General features: G+C 36.0%; 1 protein-coding gene across 1 annotated transcript in view; it reads right to left on the bottom strand.

Moving 5' to 3' along the window:
- ADGRL3 (adhesion G protein-coupled receptor L3) overlaps window positions 1-22421 on the bottom strand; it is a 900477-nt gene that overhangs the window by 870315 nt on the left and 7741 nt on the right. The window contains exon 2 of the mRNA XM_055588685.1: window positions 8327-8400. The gene's annotated coding sequence lies outside the window, so the exon portion shown is untranslated. The remainder of the gene's footprint in view (window positions 1-8326; window positions 8401-22421) is intronic.

Here is a 22421-nt window from a genome sequence, read left to right as displayed (position 1 = left end):
ATTTTCTTCCCTATGGCTTTGCATTAAACGTCACACAAATGAACAGCAACAATTCAGAATTAGATGGATCTATATCACCCATTCATTCTCTACTGAGAATGAACATCTATGAAAGGGAAACCCTTCTACCATTTAGCTCAAACAGAGGCAAGAGAAGTTCATGACATCTGAAAATCTACCTCTTCCAATGATAAGTGATGTTTTCCTCTGACCCAGTTCTGAGAAAGGTCACTTGCACATTAATTCTGGGCTGGCCTTGATTGCTGCTTCTGAATAATCTGAAGCTCAAAAGCAGTGAATACTCGCCCATAAATTAGTTAGCTATGGGATGCAGTGCAGCTGCCTTCAGCAAAGAGTTCAGAAAAGAGTAGGCTTCTCTGTTTCTGTATCCATTTCTGATTTTAGTAATTTACTTTCTTTTCTTAAATGCCACAAAATCAATCTTAGAAAGACCTACTTCACAATGATGTGTGCATGAAGTGCTATGGACATACGATAGATTGTATTTCACAAACTTTTCCCATTTATTTAAATATCTGAAATACTAATAAAACCTAAACAATACTTACTCTGAGAAACCAAAAGCCCTAGGATAATTATATTTCTTAATGCCGTAGTATGACCTCATTTGAGAGATCTGTCATACTGGGTAACATTCAATTCTGTCAAATCTTTGTCTAAGATCAAGGACTTGGACAATCAATATAATACCACAGTGAAGAGCAAAGATTTACAACATATATAAATTTCAGTTTCATTTTACATTCTTGTCTCCTAAAGGCATTTGAGTTTATATAGTCCTGACTTGGATACTAAACACCTGGATTTGAATTATTGTTCTATTACTTCTTAGCTGTATTTCTTGAGCATTAATTTTATAGGAAAAGAACACTGATACCCATCTTTATCACTTTCCAAGAAAAGGGTTCATATTCGTCTCATATAAGAGATGCTCAATAACCACTACTGCTTTTCTGTTATTTTCTTTAACTACCAGGTTTTGACAGTCTATTACGAGATGGAGTTTTCTAGGAATGCATATGCCATACAAATATTATCATCTCCCATACACATGATATGAAAAGAATTTGTCACCTACCATTATCAAGTCTTCCAAAATTAAGTTTCAACATAACTGTAGCCAATGAAGGAAGTGATCAGAAAAGTCATTCAAATAATATCAGATATTCATGGCATTGCAAGAGCTCGATTCCATATTTAAGGAAATGCTTGCTTTCTTACTGTATTAGCTGCTATAAATGGCAGGTGTTTAGGACATTCTGATTTTCTTGGCCATTCTTACATTTCATCTGCCTATTGGCAGCAATAATAAAAACACGCTTCGGGTAACATTAATTTCCTGACAACCTCTCCAAATGCCTTTGTATTTCAAGCTTCTTTCCTCTGATGCAGTGTTATCTCACAAGCAAATCTAAACTACTATGACTGCCACTCTCCTACGTTGCTTAGGACCTTCACAATTAGACAAGGATATGTTTCCAGGAATGTCTAATGTCAGATAAACAATATTTTTCTTACTAAGAATATTAACTGAAAAGTGATACAAATAATGTGATTCCCATATGGGAAATATTGGTGCTAGTCACAGTAAAATTTTCTCAAATTCTCAGCCTTTATGGAATTTAATCAGTCATACAACATCCTGTTAGAATTTTAACCCTAAAGGTTTTCTTTTATAAAGACATGGAAGTAAACCTGCACTCAGGAAGAGGCCCTGCATTCAGGAGCCTATAATTTTAAATTTAGTCTTATAGGGTATACCTAACATTTCTGGGCCTCTAACATTTATTCTTTACATATTCTGACCCTTAAATATGATGGTTTTTGCAAGCTGCACATGTCTAAATTATTTGTACTGTGGTAATTCTAAGTAAATTGGGATCTGAAGACAAACTGGCTTACATATTTCTTTTTTTGATGTGGGCCATTTTTAATCTTTATTGAATTTGTTGTAATATTGCTTCTGCTTTATATTTTGGTTATATATGGCCAAAGGGCATTTGGGACCTTACCTCCTCCACCAGGGATTGAACCTACACCCCCTGCATTAGAAGACAAAGTCTTAACCCCTGGACCACCAAGGAAGTCCTCACATAAATAATTTTTAAACCATTATAGTTTCTTATAAACAGCAACCAATCTCTCTGACATGATGTTTTAAAAAGAAGACTCGGTTGAGGGAACCGGGTTTTCTTGGCAACAATTTGCTATGTAATTTTAGGCATGCCACTTAATTTCTCCTGGTCTCAGTTTCTCCATTTGTAAAACAAGGGAGCAGAACTAAAGGATTTGGAAAGGTTCGTGCCAGCACTCAGATCGATGATCTCATTTAAATCTTTTACTTAGATGAATTAAATGGCAAGTTAATAAATCATCTATTAGATTGAATGTAATGGTCTGAGTAAGGTTTTGCTGCAGAATGGCAAGGACTTGCATTTTGGTTTAATTTTTTAAATACTGGCTCTTGCCAAATTTAGAGCAAGTCAAATTTGACAGCTTGTTCTGCAAATGACATTATTACTTGAATAGAGCATTAGGCCATATTTGGAAAGTACTTCAACTAGCAAAGCAAAATAGAATTTATTATAGCTTTATTTAATGCCATGCTTCAGAAAAATCACAAATCAGTTTCATTAAATTTAAACAAAGATACATTTAAAACTTGGCAAAGGTGACTATGCTAATGAAGAATGATTACTTCTCTACCTATCAGGTACCACCAGAGTGTACATTACCACGATAAGATTTAATCTATTTAAACTTGAAACAAATGGGCTCTGTACAGAGTTCAAATGCACAATAGTTAAATTTCTCAAAATCAGATCTATTGTTCTCAAATTCTCTTCTAGAAATCCTTTCTAAAAAGAGCACACACAGAAGAGAACAAGGAGGAGAATGTAAAATGCACTAACAAAGCTTATGTGCTATTAAAAAGGGAGAAAAAGAATATGTGAATTTTTATTCCACCTTGATCTTCTAATTAAAATAAGTCCTACAGCAGACACTGCACCTGCCAGCCAAAAGTTTATAATGAACAGAGAGACTTACTGCAGAGTCTCTTATCCATGTAGCTCCCTCGGGCCCAAAATATTGATCCCTTTCATTGAATAAATACTAAAGTAACAACAAGAATCCATTATGTCTGACCTAACAAGAATTTTTAATTGAACAAGTTACCATCTGAATGACCAAGAAACAGTGGATATACTATCACCTGCCTTTCACTTCTTAAAGCCCTAAGTATAAAGGGCAAATAATGAATGAGTTGACAAAATTATTCATTTTCCCAAGAGTGCTCTCCAAATAAATGTCCTTTGTTTTAAAGAATTAAGATAGTTTTTGCTACCTGAGAAACTCGGTCACACTTTCTATAGTATTGTAGCAGTGTTTCTCAAGAAATTATCTTGCCAATTAATAAATGATGTACTACAGGTCTAACATTTAATTTTACATAATGTTTTTTCCCAAATATGGGTCATATTTTAATACATCACACACAACTAGAAAAAAAGAAAAGGAAGGCCATTTCTTTTTCTTTAGAGGAGGCTGTTAGTACTAACTACTAAAAAGGTATGCTAGCAACTTGATGTTAAATATTTCACAGGGCATTTCCACAGGAAATTATGATATACAAATATCTTCCTTAAACCATAGAATTTACCTCCCTCAAAATAGCTTAGTCCAATAAATTCTTATATACTTTATTAGACCCTAGACTAAAACATACCTGATAGTAGGAAGATATAAACTGGGTTAATCAGCAAGTAAAAACAGATAGCTAATCTTGGGATGAAGTTCTTTACCCTGCATCTACAAAGAGGGAAAAACTGAATTCAGGAGAGAATACCTGCAATGATTTAAAATCGGAATATTAGGGCTGTGACTTTTACACTAAGAAGTTAACACCACTCAAAATATGAATAACTTTCAAAAGAACTGAAGCAATATTAACTTCTCCATTAACTACTTATATTTTTTCCATTTGGATTAGTTAATACATTGGATTCATAACAAAAGCAAACTAAATGTTATAGACTAAAAAGTGAAGCCCATGTTTTAGGAAATCAATCAAACATTTACATGGGCTCATTTAAAAATGGCATGTTGGCCACTAATTATACATATTCATAATTTAAATAATCAGTTATCAATATTTTCTTGCCAAGATTTTGGACCAAGAGCATGCTCATATACTTCCACAAAATTTACTTAATAGTCTGTATTTTCAAAAGCATTTCAATCAATACCTCCCCAAAAATACCAGTACACTATTTATCATATAATTACAATACTTGAATCAAAGTAGCAAAATAAAAAGTGAAGACAACTAAAATATTCTACACCCTATCCAAATTTGAGGTGGACAACGCTTTACTGAAAGAGATCGAGAGACATAGTCCATGTTCAGCCTGCCTTTTAATTGAGTAGCTCTCAGTTTCTGTGAGCAAGTACATAAGAGAGGGACAGAGAAAAGAAAACACCTTTTCCTACTTTTTTTTTTTTTTAAATTGAACCATGGTATTAGTAGACGGACAGTATTTTTCTTTTTTACCAAGCTGATATCAACTCACTTTAAATATTCTTTCTAGTCTGTACTGGAATGCTGAAGGGTAAAGAAGGATAAGAAAACTGACCCTCTACGTGCAAATGAATAAAATCCTGCCTGCCTCAACTTCTCAGGCCTACTGTACAGCAGAAATGAGGAAGAAGTCTACAGATTGGCCAGTCTCTGAGATCGATGATGATCAGTGGTGATATAAGAACTCACTATATAACTCATATTTGAACCATATAAATCTTTCTGAGGGAAAGGGACAGAGATTTTTATTCATGCTAAGTTGCAGCTGGGACCCTCTCTGAAAAAAAATGAAATCCTGATTGATGTCTCTTAAATATCACATGCCAGTAATTTATTGTATAGGGTGTTTGCTTTTAGAAAAGGTTATGAAAAATATATTCCAACAGAGTTGAAACCTTAATTTTTCAACAAGAACTGCAATTGCTTTCATTTATGTAACTTGTTTGAGTTTGCTTCAATATTTTAAATGTATTTAAAAACATGGCATTCAACATATCAAAATTGCTACTGAGCTCAGAATTATAATACTTAGACAAAATACAATACATCAAAATGAAGAATATTTACAAAAATACTATTCAAAACTAAACTGAATTCATTTATTAGCAATAGTCCAGGACATTTTCATCACTGAACATACAATTCTGAACACTAACTCTCCACTGCTCTACAACAGTAATGTTTCTATGACTTTATTATTAAAAACAAAGGCACTGACACTAGCCTATGGCTTACTTTAATTAGTGGACAACAATGTGAAAGTGAAAGTGTCAATCATATCTGACTCTTTGTGACCCCATGGACTGCAGCACACAAGACTCTTCTGTCCAAGGAAATCTCCGGGCAAGAATGCTAGAGTGGGTAGCCATTCCTGTCTCAAGGGAATTTTCCCAACCCAGGGATTGAACCTAGGTCTCCCATATTGCATGCAGATTCTTTATCATCTGAGCCAATCAAGGAAGCCCCAATTCGGATCCATAGAATTTTTGTCAAGCATAAAATATTTTTGGAATGATTAGATTATTCTTATATATAAAACTATTTCATCCTATAAGAATGAGTGACTATAGTAGAAAAACTACTTCCTGAGAATCTTTATCGCTATATTTTTAGAACAGTCTGTAAATTGTATGTAAGAAAAATCACAGTATAAAATCCACTGTAGAACATTCCCTGCCCACAAATGCTTGTCCTAGTTCACACGAGCCTATGTGTTTGGACACTCAGTGGTGTCTGACTCTTTTCGACCCTATGGACTGTAACCCGTTAGGTTCCTCCACCAATGGGATTTTCCAGTCATGAATGCTTGTCCAAATATGTCCAAAAACATCCAGTAAAGATTTAGTGAATCAAAGCAATATATAACAAATCTCCTTTCCTACAAAAGTATGTTAAAACTGAATGGCATCTTCTTAAGAGTCTAGAATCCCTACTCTCTAAAAGTCACCCCAAATAAGAGTCAGCTCTTTATTCTGCCTTATGAATATGTATGAGTACAATTTAATCTTTCTAAAGTATCCCTAAATGCACTTTTTAAAGGTAATATTGTAGTGAAGCACAGGAAAAGCCTAGAAAACAGAGCTCTTTCTAAAGTAGTCCTGAGTCAGAAAAAACGTGAAGAATCGAGTCCAAGCCCTTTAGGATATAGTTGTGCCAGGCGACTAGCAGAGGCATGAAGGAGGAAGATCAGACAAACTTTCTGAAAATGGATTCATTACAAAATAAAAACTTAACCTGAAATGCTACAAATTACTTTTGGATTTGTTATCAAATTGTAACTGCCCAAAAAAGAATTCTAGAAACACATAAAGACTAAAAGATGTAAAATTAAAAAGGTAATATGATAAAATTCCTTATTAATTTTATACCACTATAGATAATATCCCAAATATCTATGTGCACCAATGTGCTTTTGCAAGAACTAAGGAAAAGATAAAATACAAAATGCAAATTAAAAAGATCATTATTTTAAGTTAATCTCTTTCAACTTTGAAGTTGCACTGAAGGTCAAAAATCTTGGGTTGTAGTTAATTTTTCACATTATCTTACTATGTGTGCCAGTACCTCCCACTTACTGGAACTGACTGACCCCCACAGTATGCTATATTGCTTTAATTCAAAAGCCAGTTTGAATTAAACTTCTCATCATGTTTAAGGCTAGTAAAATTCAAAACTTGTCCATTTTAGCCAATTATCTCACTTTTCCCGCCCCGAGTAAAAACTCCTGATTTATACTTTTTATCTTATATTACTTACAACTCTTACAGAGATTAGAACTTGTTTACAGCATAACATATACCCACTACATTCCTCTGTCACTGTTCAAAGTCACCTTATTAACTACTCTCCTCCTTTTATTCAGCCCAGGAAGATAGGAAACAATTGCTGCTGTCATGAGTTAGAGCAAAACCTAAAAGATACAGCCTGCTGCTGCTGCTACTAAGTCGCTTCAGTCGTGTCCGACTCTGTGCGACCCCAGAGACAGCAGCCCACCAGGCTCCCCCGTCCCTGGGATTCTCCAGGCAAGAACACTGGAGTGGGTTGCCATTTCCTTCTCCAATGCATGAAAGTGAAAAGGGAAAGTGAAGTCGCTCTGTCGTGCACAACTCTTAGCGACCCCATGGACTGCAGCCCACCAGGCTCCTCCATCCATGGGATTTTCCAGGCAAGAGTACTGGAGTGGGTTGCCATACACATATGCGGCAACCCTGGCCATGAGCCAGGGAAAAGTCAATCAATCAAAATCACCTTGGACATAATCTTTTTAATTGTGAACATGAATATCATCAGCAGATGATGAATCTTTACCTACTAAAACCCAGTATCAGTGGCAATGTCAGGAATATTTTTTTAGCAAGTTTGTTCTTTGGTAGATTCTATTTTTTCAAAAATATAAAAATATTAATCAGGTTGATACAGTTAATAAAACTTAGCTCAAACCGACTAGATGGACATGAGTTTGAGTGATCTCCAGGAGTTGGTGATGGACAGGGAGGCCTGGCGTACTGCAACTCATGGGGTCGCAAAGAGTCAGATACAACTGAGCAACTAAACTGAACTGATTCTGTATATAAAGATCACTCAAATGAGTATATTTTGAAGAGTTTATCAGTTTTCTTCCTACCTTACCTAGGCTAGGATGGATGGTTGTGGAATCCCATTAATACTTCCCTGCCTTTTACTAGTTTGATGGACAATATAACTTCATAGATGACTAGGTGTAGCTATGACACATAAATGCCTTTTATTGACACACATGGTCACTGGGACCTATGATTTTTGCATTGGTACCTACACAAAAGGCTTCATTTATTTAAAGAAACATTTTTCCCCAGATATAATGTATACTTTCAACACAAAGTATTTTTTCCTCTCCCATTCTGGGAAACAAAAAAGATATAAACAGCAAAGTTTCAGTATTGTCCATATTAGTCATAAGCCAATTATACTATTCCAATAATTCTACATTTCATTAAGAAAAAGTATGTCAGACCAGGTTTCCAATGTCTTCCAACCATATTATCTATCATTATGGATTTATAATTTGACATAAAGAAAGCAAATCTTTGTATAATACACACTGGTTCTGCTTTTGTTGAATACACACATCAGTGATTTTTAGAAAGGAAGAAAGGAGGGAGAATCTGAATTTTGATGTGATTTACAAAGACAGACCATCCTTCATACTCTTAGTATATGTCTCAAACATATTTTATAATGTCTTACCAACTTTATAATCACTCTGAGCAAAATCTGAATCCAGATAACATGGTCCTCAGCTATGTTGCTCATCTGGAGTTCTGTGTAGAGAAGGTAGTTTAAAGAAAAGGTTAATTAACACAGCTGTGGTCTACCTGGAACATTTTCTAGGCTAAGACAATTGCAATTCACTTCCCCTAGAAATCAGTTGACTGGAATTCTTGGCTTTCTCCCAGGCAGTTTCTTAAAAAGGTTACCAGCTTAATTGAATGAAATCAGTGTCTGCAACCATCAACAATTATCTCTAGAGCAATACTTGTTATTAGACTGAATAAAATCAAAGTTAGAAACCAACCACAATTACTTATGGAACAATAATTCCCAATATTGGCCAGTTTGATTGCATCTGTTACTGCTATGGAAACTTCCTGAAATCTACTTGCTTCTTCTTTCATGCAGACACCACATGGATAATAAAAGATACCAACAAGTCTATAACTTCCATTTATTTCAAGGAAAGTCAAAATTATCTTGAAGCAAATAAGTAAAAGTCCACCCTAAATGGACAAATACAGTCTATTTTATCCACAATCACAATGCTCTCTCCGTTACATCTGCTGTTGGCCAGTGACCTGGGTCGATTCCTGGGTCGGGAAGATCCCCTCCAGGAGGGCATGGCAACCCACTCTCGTATTCTTGCCAGGAGAATACCCATGGACAGAGGTAGGCTGCAGTCCATGGTGTCATGAAGAGTCGGACATGACTGAGCAACTTCACTTTTACTTTTCACTTTCATGCATTGGAGAAGGAAATGGCAACCCACTCTAGTGTTCTTGCCTGGAGAATCCCAGGGATCATGGAGGCTGGTGGGCTGCCGTCTATGGGGTGGCACAGAGTCGGACACGACTGAAGCGACTTAGCAGCAGCACTATTTCAGTACTTGCAGGCCCTGGAAACTTTTTTGATTCATTTGAGAAACCAGTATCCACAGTACCCATGTAATGTAGTCATAATCACATTGCACTGAATGCCTCATTAGATGACTAGCAGCACGTCACACATCATTTAAGGCTTTTTCTGGCACTTCAGAGTAGACAGATATTCCATACAAATATGAAAGTTTTAGCAGTATTTTTTCTTCCTGCAAAATGAAGAGCTAGAACTATACACAAAAATTCAAAGAAACCAGATTTTCCAGGTTCCGTAAGGTACTATATATAAAGACAAGTGTTTTATAATTAATATTTAATTACAGATAAGTTTAAAAAGATTAAACCCCAACCACAAGGTTCCTCCTCTTAAGAATTTCCTAACTTTTCAAAATATCAAAGTGAATTAATAAACTATTTTAAATCCCCTCTCTCTGAGAAAATTAGGGATATCTTTACTACAAAGTTCAATTCCTATAAATAATATATTGCATACTGTTGATTTCATTCCAATTATTTTCATTTAATAATGCTAACAAAATGGTACATACTTTACTTGGAAAATAACACAGCAGAAAGCAGACTATGAATTGTTTCTGCAATGATTTTACATTTACCTAACTTTTCAGTTTGCTGTTGCTCAGTGGCTAAGTCATGTCTTAAGTCAACTCTTTCGCAATCCCATGGACTGTAGCCTGCCAGGCTCCTTTGTCAATGGGATTTCCCAGACAAGAATACTGGAGTGGGTACACATTCCCTGCTCCAGGAAACTGTCCAGACCCAGGAATAGAGTCTCCTGCATTGGCAGGGGGATTCTTTACCACTGAGCCATCCAGGAATTCATAATTTACCCAATGACTCTTTATATCAAGATTGCACTGAACAATTTTCAGAAACTTTAAATGTGGAATCCCCGCTTTTACATTTCAAACTCATCTAAATATGCACAGTTCCTAATACATCTGTGCACTATTTTTTAAATCTTCCCTAGCATTACCATTTGACAGCTGATATGCTGATCATTTTTCCAGAAATATTTTAAAAGATACACTCCTTTATGGTTGAGTCATAGAAGTTTTTAAGAGTGGTAGTGCATCACAGGACAAAAATAATGAACTGGTTCCTTATTATTCAAAATAAAACAGACAAGAAGTCTAGTTCTTGATGTATAGGTGGCATTGTATAAAGTAGGGCAAAATTAGAGGAGACAGAAGTCCTTCACTTTTATTTTTTTTTCTCCTTTCTATAACAAGATAAATGCTTGTAAAATTATTATAAAATACATATGATCAGGAAGAAACTAGTGTTCCAAATTCAAAATATAATGAAAAGAAACCAAGGCAGACTTTTATTTATTTATTTTTTTTTAATTCAGGGTGGTTGGCCAGGCAAGAAGCAGCCCAGGTTAGTTAAAGATCTAACAGTGGTGATCACTAATATGCTCTTTAGTGAATGTGAAAGAAAGCATTAGCTGAGTTTTTTCAGAAGAGTGAAGCCCAGAAATAACACAATTCTGAGGTTAATATTTATTCCTGGCAAAAATGAAACAGGTATAAAATAGAATTGCCACTTACAGAGGTTCCTAGGAAAGTCATACCAAACTAACTTCATTTTCTAATTTTGAGAGTTAATATTATCAGGTAGAATTCAGATATGCATATATTAATTTCATAAAGTCTTCCATTTAAAAAATAAAACACATAATACAAAAGAATGAAAAATAGATCATAATTATGTAGAGATGGGTGAATGACTGCACCACATAGATGGCTATGAATTACCACAGACTGTGGAACTGCTTAAAATTGCAAATAATAAATTTCATAGCTATTATAAAGATGATTCTCATGAATAAGGCTGGATTATTATACTTTAACATGGAATAACGTTAAAAGTCAATCCTCTAACCACAGCTAAGTTCTTCCCCGATCTTTATTTTACTTCTTCGACCTCTCCTTTCCTAACATGTCTATCTCCATAGAAGTCTAAGACCAAGCCCCACTTAACTCAGCTGTTTGAAAGAACAATTCTCTCTTAGCTTTAGAACCTCACATAGGTTATTTCCTTCTGTTTCAGAAACTATTGTCCTCACTTATCACACGGCAAATCCTCAATATAGACATTACTTCTTTTCAAAGGAGATATGCTTCCTTGACATTCCTGGCTGGTTTCAATGTCCTTGTAAATACTAAACTGAAACACTGCATTACAGTTGTATCATAGTTTTTACAGTGATTCTTTAATCATATGTTTCTTTTATCCAGCAGTGTGCTTATAAGTCAACTCTTGAAAAAAATAAGGATCTCTGATTTGATGTGTTTATCAATTTCTATGGCAAAACATTCTCTCCCTGCCACCACTGCACATACATACACACTCCATGGCCAATCTCAAAATACCAATCTTTCCAATCCTTTGAAACACCTTGGTAAATCACTATTGTTCTCTTTATAGAGATGAAAAAACCAGATCTGGTTTCATACAATTACAAAGATCTTAAACCAGGCTCTTAGTTTAACATAGAGCTAAATTTGTATGTGTTGAGGTGTGTTGTGTGCCAGACTTTTTGCTAAGTACTTTTCACTTACTTAATTCTCACAACTACCATGAAATACTATTTATGTATGAAAAAAGAGACATGATGATATTAAATAAGTTTTCCAAAATTGGAAAGGTAGTAAGTATCAAAATTAAGAGCCAAAATCACATTGTTTACATCAAAGCCTGTGATCTTACCATTAACTCCACTTCTGCCATCAAGTACTAGACTGTCTCTAAGCCTCATTATTTATTAACAAGTAGATCAAGAAATGCCCAGGGAAAATAATAGACAGAAAAGCACATTTTGTTTCCTTCTATAAACAGTTTTTAGCTAAATGCTTTGGTAGAAGATATAAAATTTGAGGCTCTATCTAGTCTATCTCTTGTCCAAAAAGTATAAAACAACCAAACCATTATCAGTTTTCCAATATTCTTCATAAGCTTCACAAATTTACAGGTTTAATATGCAATGAAATCATCTTCAAATATCTAAATCATTCTGATCTCTTTCAACTCTGACCTTGTGTGGTATTAATATCTATGGGCAGGGAGGCCTGGCGTGCTGCGGTTCATGGGGTCACAAAGAGTAGGACACAACTGAGCGACTGATCTGATCTGATGCTCATCATGGCCTTCCCTGGTGGCTCAGAAGGTAAAGCATCTGCCTGCAATTTGGGAGACCTGGGTTTGATTCCTGGGTTGGGAAGATCCCCTGGAGAAGGGAATGGCAACCCACTCTTGCCTGGAAAATTCCATGGACAGAGGAGCCTGGTAGGCTACAGCCCATAGGGTTGCAAACAGTCGGACACGAGTGAATGACTTCACTTTCACGCTCATCATATATTTTAACATTTAATCATACACATCTTATGGAAGTTACTTGATTGCAAGAAGCATATTTATACTTCCTTGCAAATCCCTGAAGCCTCTAGCACAATGTTAGATACTAAGTACTTACTCAGATGTTTTCTAAATTGAATCATAAAGTAATGATTTTTGAAACTGTAGAAAAGAGGAAATCTAATATGTCAATGGCATATATCTTGGTAACCTATTTGAGTATGCATTGATTTGCATCGCTTTATAACAGAAACTCATATATTTCCAATGAAAGTGAGTGTTTTAGAACATAAATATGTTCAAAGAAAAAAATGTACAAGATACAAAAAGCTAATTATGCCATTTTTCTCCTTTATGTCATCATGTCAGTGAGACACAAGGACTAACTTGCATTTCGGTCAGACTTTATGCAACACAAACACTGAGGATAAAACTGCAAGACTCCAGGCTGTGAGGAAAACTGCTTTGCTGAGTTGCTTACATTGAGGAAGAAGCCTGACCAGTTCTGAATAGTGATGATCTTATATCAAATTGTTATTTGTCTTGATTTTAAAATAATTAAATATGGTGGGAATGGGAGGATGCTGGTGAAAGATTTTATTGGAATATATCATTAATTAGTTTTGAAATAAATTCAATTGATGAAGAAGCATGCCTGAAGTGATACTGGGAGCGAATCAGGCAAATATGGGAATGCTTAAAAATCTTGGCATGACAGAAAAGAAAGCCCAAATTTGTATGTTCTTATCTTAGACATAGGATTTAAGAATGCAAAGTATTAGTATATGAGGTATGCTGCTGCTAAGTCACTTTAGTCGTGTCCAACTCTGTGCGACCCCATAGACAGCAGGCCACCAGACTCCCCCGTCCCTGGGATTCTCCAGGCAAGAACACTGGAGTGGGTTGCCATTTCCTTCTCCAATGCGTGAAAGTGAAGTCGCTCAGTCATGTCCAACTCTTAGCGACCCCATGGACTGCAGCCCACCAGGCTCCTCCGTCCATGGGATTTTCCAAGAGTACTGGAGTGGGGTGCCATTATGAGGGCTTTTTTTTAATACTTGTGATACCCAACATACCTATCTATATTTCAAAACTGAATTACTTTATGTTTATTATATATTCACATAAGAACAATATATGATTAATCCTGAGGTAAACACCTTACCTACTGTTACGGACACACTAATTTTATAGGTTTAGGGTCTACAATGAATAGTTATGAATAGTACTGTAAGTTTACTCTTCAAGCAGTCTGACAACATCTCAGGAGTGTCAATGACAATTAGTTGATTTCAATAATACTAAGTGCTTACTATGTGCCTGATACAGAACTAATCACTTTATATGCATTCTGTTATTTAACATAATCGAGAAGCAGTTACTATTTGTAATCCCCTTCTACAAGGTAGAAATCAAGGAGGTAAAATAATATCCCCAATGTTACACATCCCAGAATAGATCAAAAACTTGATCTGAAGGCCACATGAACCACATTAGGATGATGTAACACACATGCTAACACACCCCAGGGTTCTGGTGGGTCCTAAATATTGCAAGAGCAATATGAAGATTCCATTACAATTGGAAAAATCATCATCAATACCGAAACCATGGAGGCTTATAGAGGGAAGTATATCCTCATTTGGGGATCCTCTTATGTTATAAGGGCTTTTTTTTTTTTTTTTTTTTTACTGGAACCAAGACTAAATTTTATCAAGGGACCTGGTCCATTAGTTCATTCAGTGCTAATAAGCAAGATCTCTTGGTATTACCAACATTTTAGTATTGGTGGGGTAGAAATTGTAACACTCAGGTTTACAAAAATATTCGTCCTGGGGTCCCCAGGCAGTTGGTAGCCCTAACCTTAAAGGACTCTAACCTGTACCTGTTCATACATCTCTTCTTACTTTGGAGAAAAACAGGCAGTTGAAACCACATACGCATTTTCCCCACAAACCACTGTGCCTTCTGCCCAAAAGTGTGCATGCACATGTACACATAGGTACACACACACACATACATACATCCATACCTTCAGTAAGAAAAATGGATCCAAAAATATTATAAAGTGAAATAATCTTTAATAAGTTCATATGACATAACTATAGAACAGCAAGGACAACATAAGAGCATTACAATGTTTTATTTGACTTTTATTTCAAGACTGTTATCATCAGTAGTGAGGCTTTCTAACTTAATTTTAATATTTATCTCCACTATTTAAATTTGGTACTCAGAGAATAGATTTAAAGTATTCCTAAGCTATCCTAGCCAATGTGTCTAAAACTAAGTTCAAAGAACACAGATCTGTCTAAATATATACCTAGTCTATGACCGTAAACAAATAGATTCACTGGTCTGCACAATATAAACTTGATACCAAAGGAATATTATTGTTTTAAAATAACAATTATAAATAGCACTAATTAGATATCATGAGTAAATATTTAAACTATTGTTTTGAATAACACCTGGAGAAGGAAATGACAATCCACTCCAGTACTCTTGCCTGGAAAATTCCATGGATGGAGAAGCCTGGTGGGCTACAGTCCATAGGATAGCAAAGAGTCAGACACAGCTGAGCCACTTCACTGGTTTGAATAACATTATCCTCTCTCCAAAATTTGGAGCCAAACTTAATTTCTTATTTCTTTCAACAGAGCAAAAAATTAGACCAAGATCAGTGTGATCTTGTGATCTTTTTTGACTCTGTGATCTATCGTAAACTACTATGATATTATTTGTAGGAGGGCAAGTATGTTAGGAATAAACTTGGAAACATGGACCTCATGGAAATACTGGATTTCAATGCCAAAGAATTCAAAATAGTGAAAGGTGAAAATAAAAGCACAGACTATATTTTACAATGAAACTGACTCTAAGCACATTAAGATTTTTTCCTGTACTTTTGTGTACAGCTGGAAATTATTATAATTTTCATATTTCAGTTCATATTAAAATTTGATTGTGTGTATAAAAGACTAGAAACAGAAGAAATGAGAAAAGTAATCACCAAAATGTTAGAATTTTTAATGTATATGCTGTGTTCAGTCATGTCCGACTCTTTGGGACCCCATGGACTGCAGCTTGCCAGGCTCCTCTGTCCAAAGGATTTCCCAGGCAAAAGTACTGATGTGGGTTGCCACTTCCTGCTCCAGAGGTCATTACTGACCCAGGGATCAAACCTACATTTCTTGTGTTTCTTACATTAGCAAGTAGATTCTTTAACAGTGCACCACCTATTAAAGTTAGTTTTCAAATATAAAGATTTTTCCATAAATACAAATGACAGGATGTGAGAATACACATAGTCAAATGCATGACACACTTAGCTGGCTTTGCATTTTTAAAATGTGATTCTACCCTGGATGTCCTTCATCATGTTTAGAGTTTATAAACTTGGTTTGTTCTAGATTACAAGTAATGAAAGGTAAAAATTAACACAAAGTAAATCACTAGCAAAGCACAGTAAAAATGTGCTTTCTCAGGTTGATTTAGTGTTGATTAACTCACAATACTCCTTCATACAAAACAAATAAACAAAAGAAGCTAAACTTTGAAGATTTATCTTGAAAGATATGATGTTCCTAAAAATGTCGAGTACTTTTACTGACTCATGCAGAGGAAAAAAGTGTCTGTAATTACTGATACTACCTCAGAGAAGACTCATAATTCTAGTAAATTCTATTCAGTTTGGCAGGAAAATAACTTCTGATTTACTTTTAAATTCTCTAACAACTAAATACTAACTATGTGCTGCAACAATTTAAAGCAATAAGCAAATACCCACAAATGAAGACAAGGGAGACATACATTTTAAAATTAATGATATAAATGATAAAGAATAATTAAAAGGATGATTAAAAGATAGCCAAACAACTAATGTTCATGTTGCCTCAGAATTCTCTATCACAGAATGATCACTTGACTGTAAAGAGCAGAAGAAAAACTGGTCAGAAGGAAAAGTAGAGCTAAAGGTAAGAAAATGTGAAAATGTGTTGAGAAATACTGTATTACTAGGAAAGTATTCCAATCTCCTAGACCATTTGACTAAAGAGCAGATTATTTGAAAGGACTTGCAAAATAGATCCAACAAACGCAGTTATCTTTGAAGGAACTTAAAAGATTGGAGAGGGGTCTGAGTCACCAGGCAGACTCAGACAAATGCATTTTCAATTTGCAAAAGAAGAGAACAGTAAATTCTTCAAGATATCGACATAAGAATTTTACATTATTCTTTTAAAAGCTTACATAACAACTTATTAGGAATTGATTTGTATGGTGCTAGAAAAGGATTTCTTGTTTACCAGGGGCCACCTGGCTACACTAACCATGAGTTATCAGAAATGAAGTACTGAGACACAGACAGCACAGAACAATGGTGAATAGTGAGAGCTCCCAGGAATTATGTACAACCTGTGTGATCCAGGCAAGTAATTTCCACTCCCTACAATTTGATTTCCTATTTGTACAACAGTAATAACAGGGCCTCTTCATAACAGAGTTATGAAAAATAAATGTGTTTAATAGTGATGACATAAAACAATAATGCACATCTTCTTAAGCATAAATAATTAAAAATGGCATCTCTAACTACAACATCATCCTTTCTAAACTTATCAGATATGTAAAGAGGGAAGCAAAGAAGATTGAGTTTAACCAGTCCTACCCCTGGTGACATAGCAGTAAAGAACCCACCTACTAATGCAGGAGACATGGGTTCGATCCCTGGGTCAGGAAGATTCCTTGGAGAAGGAAATGGCAACCCACTCCAGTATTCCTCCCTGGGAAATCCCACGAACAGAGGAGTCTAGCAGAATACAATTCCAAGGGGTGTCAAAACAGACAGACACAAGTTAGCAACTAAACAACAAGAGTTGGGCGTGACTTTGAGACTAAACAACACAAGGCAATTGGTGAGAACACTCATGACAGTCCTGTCCTCACAATGGGATGTACAGAAATAAAATCAAGCCAAGGCTTCTCAGGTGGTGCTAGTGGTAAAGAACCCACCTGCCAATGCAGGAGACATGAGAGAGGTGGGTTTGATTCCTGGGTCAGTAAGATCCCCTGGAGGAGGAAATGACAAACCATTCCAGTATTCCTGCCTGGAGAATCCTATGGACAGAGGAGCCTGGAGGGCTACAATCCATAGGGTCACAAGGAGTTGGATATGACTGAAGCAAATTAGCTGAGTGTTAAAATGCTGCAAGTTTAGTAAGAGAAACCCAAAAAGCATTTAATAAGAGGGCCAGCTGAATCATTTCAGGACCTCTAATGCACCAGTCTATGTATACTGAATATATACAGTATACTGTGTATACTGTAACTTCTGTGTGTAAAAGCTACCTAAGAACAGAAGCTCTTTTCTTGAGAACTTACCACTTTCAAAATTTCACAAAAGTGAGCAAGTCTGTGTTGAAGAACAATGGGATATCAAACCTGATTTGCCAAAAACAAATGCATTCAGTGGTCAGGTAATGTCATTCTAATACCAACCCACAGCATCCTTCTTTAATCTAACATGTGGTTGCTATATTTATGCTACAACTTAAGTTACTTTATTGACATTATCCCTTCCATTTTTTCCATTCACGTAGAAAGTGCAAGAGTGTAAAAAGTAGTAAGAAGGAGCACACAATGACAGAAGTGAAAAGATAACAAGAATGAAAGCAATCACTGGTGCTGAGATGAGCACTGAGTCAGGAGTGGCAGTGACTATGAAAAATGAAGAATAAATCAGAAAACATGAAAAACATTGTAGGTTGATTCGTAAGACAGAAAGACAAGTGACTAGTAAAAAGGAAGAGCTTTGAGTGTGAGGATGACCTAAGGATCAGCATCAACCCTGGATGCCTGTGAAATTGATGTTAGTTCAGGAGACAGACATTTTTCAGAAACTTAATAAGCATGGCAACTACTACTGAGGAACCCATGTTGAAGTCCAGGGATAATTATAGTTCCTAGGCAAGTTCACACTTGTAAAACACAGCACTCAGGAATGGAGAGGCCCCAGAGGAGGGGTCTACTGGGGGGAATGATTCACAACAGAGTAGCAGTCAGCACAAAGCTGAAAAGTGTGCCTTTTAAGGTTTAAGGTTTAGAAATTACAGGACTAGTAGACCTGGTCTTCCAAAGTCGTATCACTTTTAATTTCTTTTATCTTTTTTCCCTCAGAGTTTTAAAATCATTTCAAATGGCACCAAGTAGGTAAAATGTGTAACAGTAAAAATCTGGGTTTCCAGTTTCTAGTAAAATAATCTGAGGACCTGGCAGCACTTACACAATATATGCCCAGTTTAAGACTCTCTGCTTAGATCTTGAAGCTTCTGAGTTTATGATCCCATTTTCAAACTGTCAAAGGACTGAGCCACACACATACTTATATAGGATGGGGAGTATAAGCGGGATAGAAGAGTAACCACGCACTTTGACTAAACCTGAAGATGCTGAATGTAAATCAACTCCTGTAAATGAAACAAACAAGCAAACAAAAAATGCACGAGGTTGAAAAGTAGTTAAAACAGCAAAAGCTAAAGGTAAAAAGCTGTCCTGTTTTAACCAATAATATTGATAATGCACCTTGATTGCTTGTACAGCACTTTGATCAGAATAATGGTTACACCAAAAATTAAACAAAGGTAAAAAATCAAACTGGAGGCTAAAGTTTAGAAAAATAACCAGTATTATAGAAACATAGGGATTTAGAACTGCCTTTGGAGATTACCTGGTTCGATCCTCAGAGCTCAAAGCATTTGAAGCTAACTTTAATTACAAAGTACATAAAATTTTTAGCAATGATTTTTTTTTTAATTTATAAATTTATAAAAGGCTCTGACGGTGTACTAAGTCATAAATACATACATGTATTTATGACTTGGTGGAACTGAACATATAAACAAAGCATCACAACCTCGGCCCCTCTCGCTCTCTGGGCTCTCACCCTGTGACCCAGTCAGGATGCTATAATGAATACCAAAGGGGATCCGGCAGGACACTGTACTACTCCCCGGCCTGTTTGGAAATCAGACAACAGTCCCTCTTGGAGTTAAGTTGTTGGTGCAAAGATTTTCCTCTCTTTTCTCCCAGCAAATGAGAACTATGTTCACCGCTGGAGTAACAGAACGCTGGTTACCTGAGTTCAATAAATACAATACTCTAGAGGTTTGAGACAGTCAAGGAGCCTGATAATTAATGTCCTGTTCATAGCGCAAATAAAGAAGTAAATTAGCAAATACTAAATGCTGAATCTCTGAAATTTGGAATAGACAACTTCTTAAAAAAAAAAATAATCCTATGCAGAATCATTAACATATCATTGCTGTGTCTGCAAATTTCTGGCAGGTTAATTTTTGATAGCTGGGGAAGAGCAAAGCTCCCCACCAATTTTCTAAATCATCTCTAGGCAAACATCTAGGGGCAATCACCTGTAGACTTCTGCCTGAAAGACCCAGGTATGTTTTGAGAAAGCAGTCAGATTCCTGAATGATTTACAAAATTAACTGTCAGAACTGTCCATATGCCTGGCTTAGACTGAAAGTGATAACTAAAAAAATATGCACGACACATTTTAACCTCAGTATCCTCACTTCACTCAGAAATCAAAACATCAAGAAAAGACATATTCATCCTGGCTATCAAATAATTTTTAAACTCCTACTTATGCAAGGTACTCTAAGCATGAGGTCACTATAAATAAAAATGAAACAGCAGGCTTGATACTGAGCAAAAGAAAGTACGGTCATTTAGATGTAAATAAGTTTGCTTTCTGGTTTGAGTAAGTTTAGAAGAGCATCATCAGCCACCAGGTGCTATAATCTCAGGTTTTAAAACATTCGACTGGGGCCCCTCAGAAAATGTACTTTAAATTTGAGAAAACTAAAATACAAGTCAGAAATGATCAAAAATAAATCTGAACAAGTTTGATGATATGCTGTTGCTTCCAAAAAATAAGTGAGATCAATTTGGAAAATTAATGAGACATTCTCTTTGGAAATATAATTGTAACTACAGATCTGAGAAAGAATATTCATTGTAATTTAAAAATCAGAATCACTAATTAGTTGACAATAAATTTTGACCTTTAAAACAAATTAATAAAATCATTTTTATCAAATCTGCAGAAATATTATAGTAACAATCCTGATGGTACAAATATTGGTAAATATTATGTTGATTTAACAATAATTTACTTTTATTATTCCTTATGCCATTTTAAAAGGGATTTACAAGCATTTTGTAAGTGTGCATGCATGCATGTGTGCATGCTTAATCGTTCTGTCGTGTTTGACTCTTTGCAACCCCATGGACTATAGCCCACCAGGCTCCTCTGTCCATGGGAGACAGAGAAGAATACTGGAATGAGTTGCCATTTCCTCCTTCAGGGGATCTTCCACACCCAGGGATCAAACCCAGATCTCCTACATTGGCAGGCAGGTTCTTTACTACTGAGCCACCTGGAAAGCCTTTTTAAAGTGTAATAAGCACTTATTTTGGATTTGTAATATACATACTTGGTTCTGTTCTAAGCATTTTAAAAATAGACAATTTAATCTTCATTAAAACCTTAGGGGCTTCCCTGGTAGCTCAGTGGTAAAGAATCTGCCTGCCAATGCAGGAGACATGGGTTCAATCCTTTCCCGGACCAATGTCATGGAGCAACTGAGCCAGTACTCTACAACTGCTGATCCTGTGCTCTATAGCTTGGAAGCCACAATTATTGAGTCCATGTGCCCTAGATTCTGGGCTCCACAACAAGAGAAGCCAGCACAATGAGAAGCCCACACACCGCAACTAGAAAGTAGCCCCAACTCACTGCAGCTTGAGAAAAGTCTGCACAGCAAAGACCCAGTACAGCCAAAAATAAATATAAACAAATAAATTATTTTTTCAAAAACCTTAGGAAGATATAACTCCTATATGAGAAAAATAAAATGTGCCTGACCACCACAATGACCTTTAAATTTTCTTTTAGAAAAAGATTTATCATAGAGTTGAGAGTGTAAAGGTTGAAGATTAGCAGGATTAAAAGCTAGGATTATATTTTCAGCAATTTTACACCTTTGATGAAAAACTTTACCTGCTTGGTCATATTAAAATGTTGACAGATTAGAGTTTCATTACTTCTGAGAATAACTTACAGACAAACTATCTTCAAATGAAATCATGTTTGTCCCTCATCACTTTCAACCTTCTATAAGGACAGGAGGGCAGTGGGGATGGCCTTACAGTCCTTTGACACACTTTCCAGGGACACAGAAGGTCTATGCCCTGCCCCCTGAACCTGGGAGGGCTTGTGAATTCATCAACTAATAGAATGTGGCAAAAGTGATGCTATGTGCCTTCTGAAGCAAGGTCAAAAAGTGCCATGCCGCTTCCCCTGGGTCGCCTGGAACACTTGATCTCTGAATGTCCCCTTCCAAACACAGCTGTCATACTGGGAGAAATCCAAGCCACACAGAGAGGCCATGTATAGGTTCTCTAGTCAATCGTACAGCTGGACATAGCCTTCACAGCACCACACCCCGGAAACCAGACCTGTGAGTGAAGGAGCCTCTAGATGATCCAGGTCCCAGACCTCAGGCACACTCAGCCATTGGAATCTTCCCCACTGAGTGCCCAGACAAGTGTGGGACAGAGGCAAGCCCTCCGCATATTGTCAGAATTCTGCCCATATAGTGTGTGAGCAAAATAAAAAGGTTATTGATAGTTGTTATTTAGCAATAGATAAATGATCATCTCCCCAATTAAATTAGCTAGCTATCAAGTTCATTTCCATAATAGGAAGAATACTATTTAGTACCAGTAATAAA

Source organism: Bubalus kerabau, chromosome 7, assembly GCF_029407905.1.
Source record: "Bubalus kerabau isolate K-KA32 ecotype Philippines breed swamp buffalo chromosome 7, PCC_UOA_SB_1v2, whole genome shotgun sequence".
Classification (NCBI taxonomy): Eukaryota; Metazoa; Chordata; class Mammalia; order Artiodactyla; family Bovidae; genus Bubalus; species Bubalus kerabau.
This window is presented reverse-complemented; position numbering and strand designations above follow the sequence as displayed.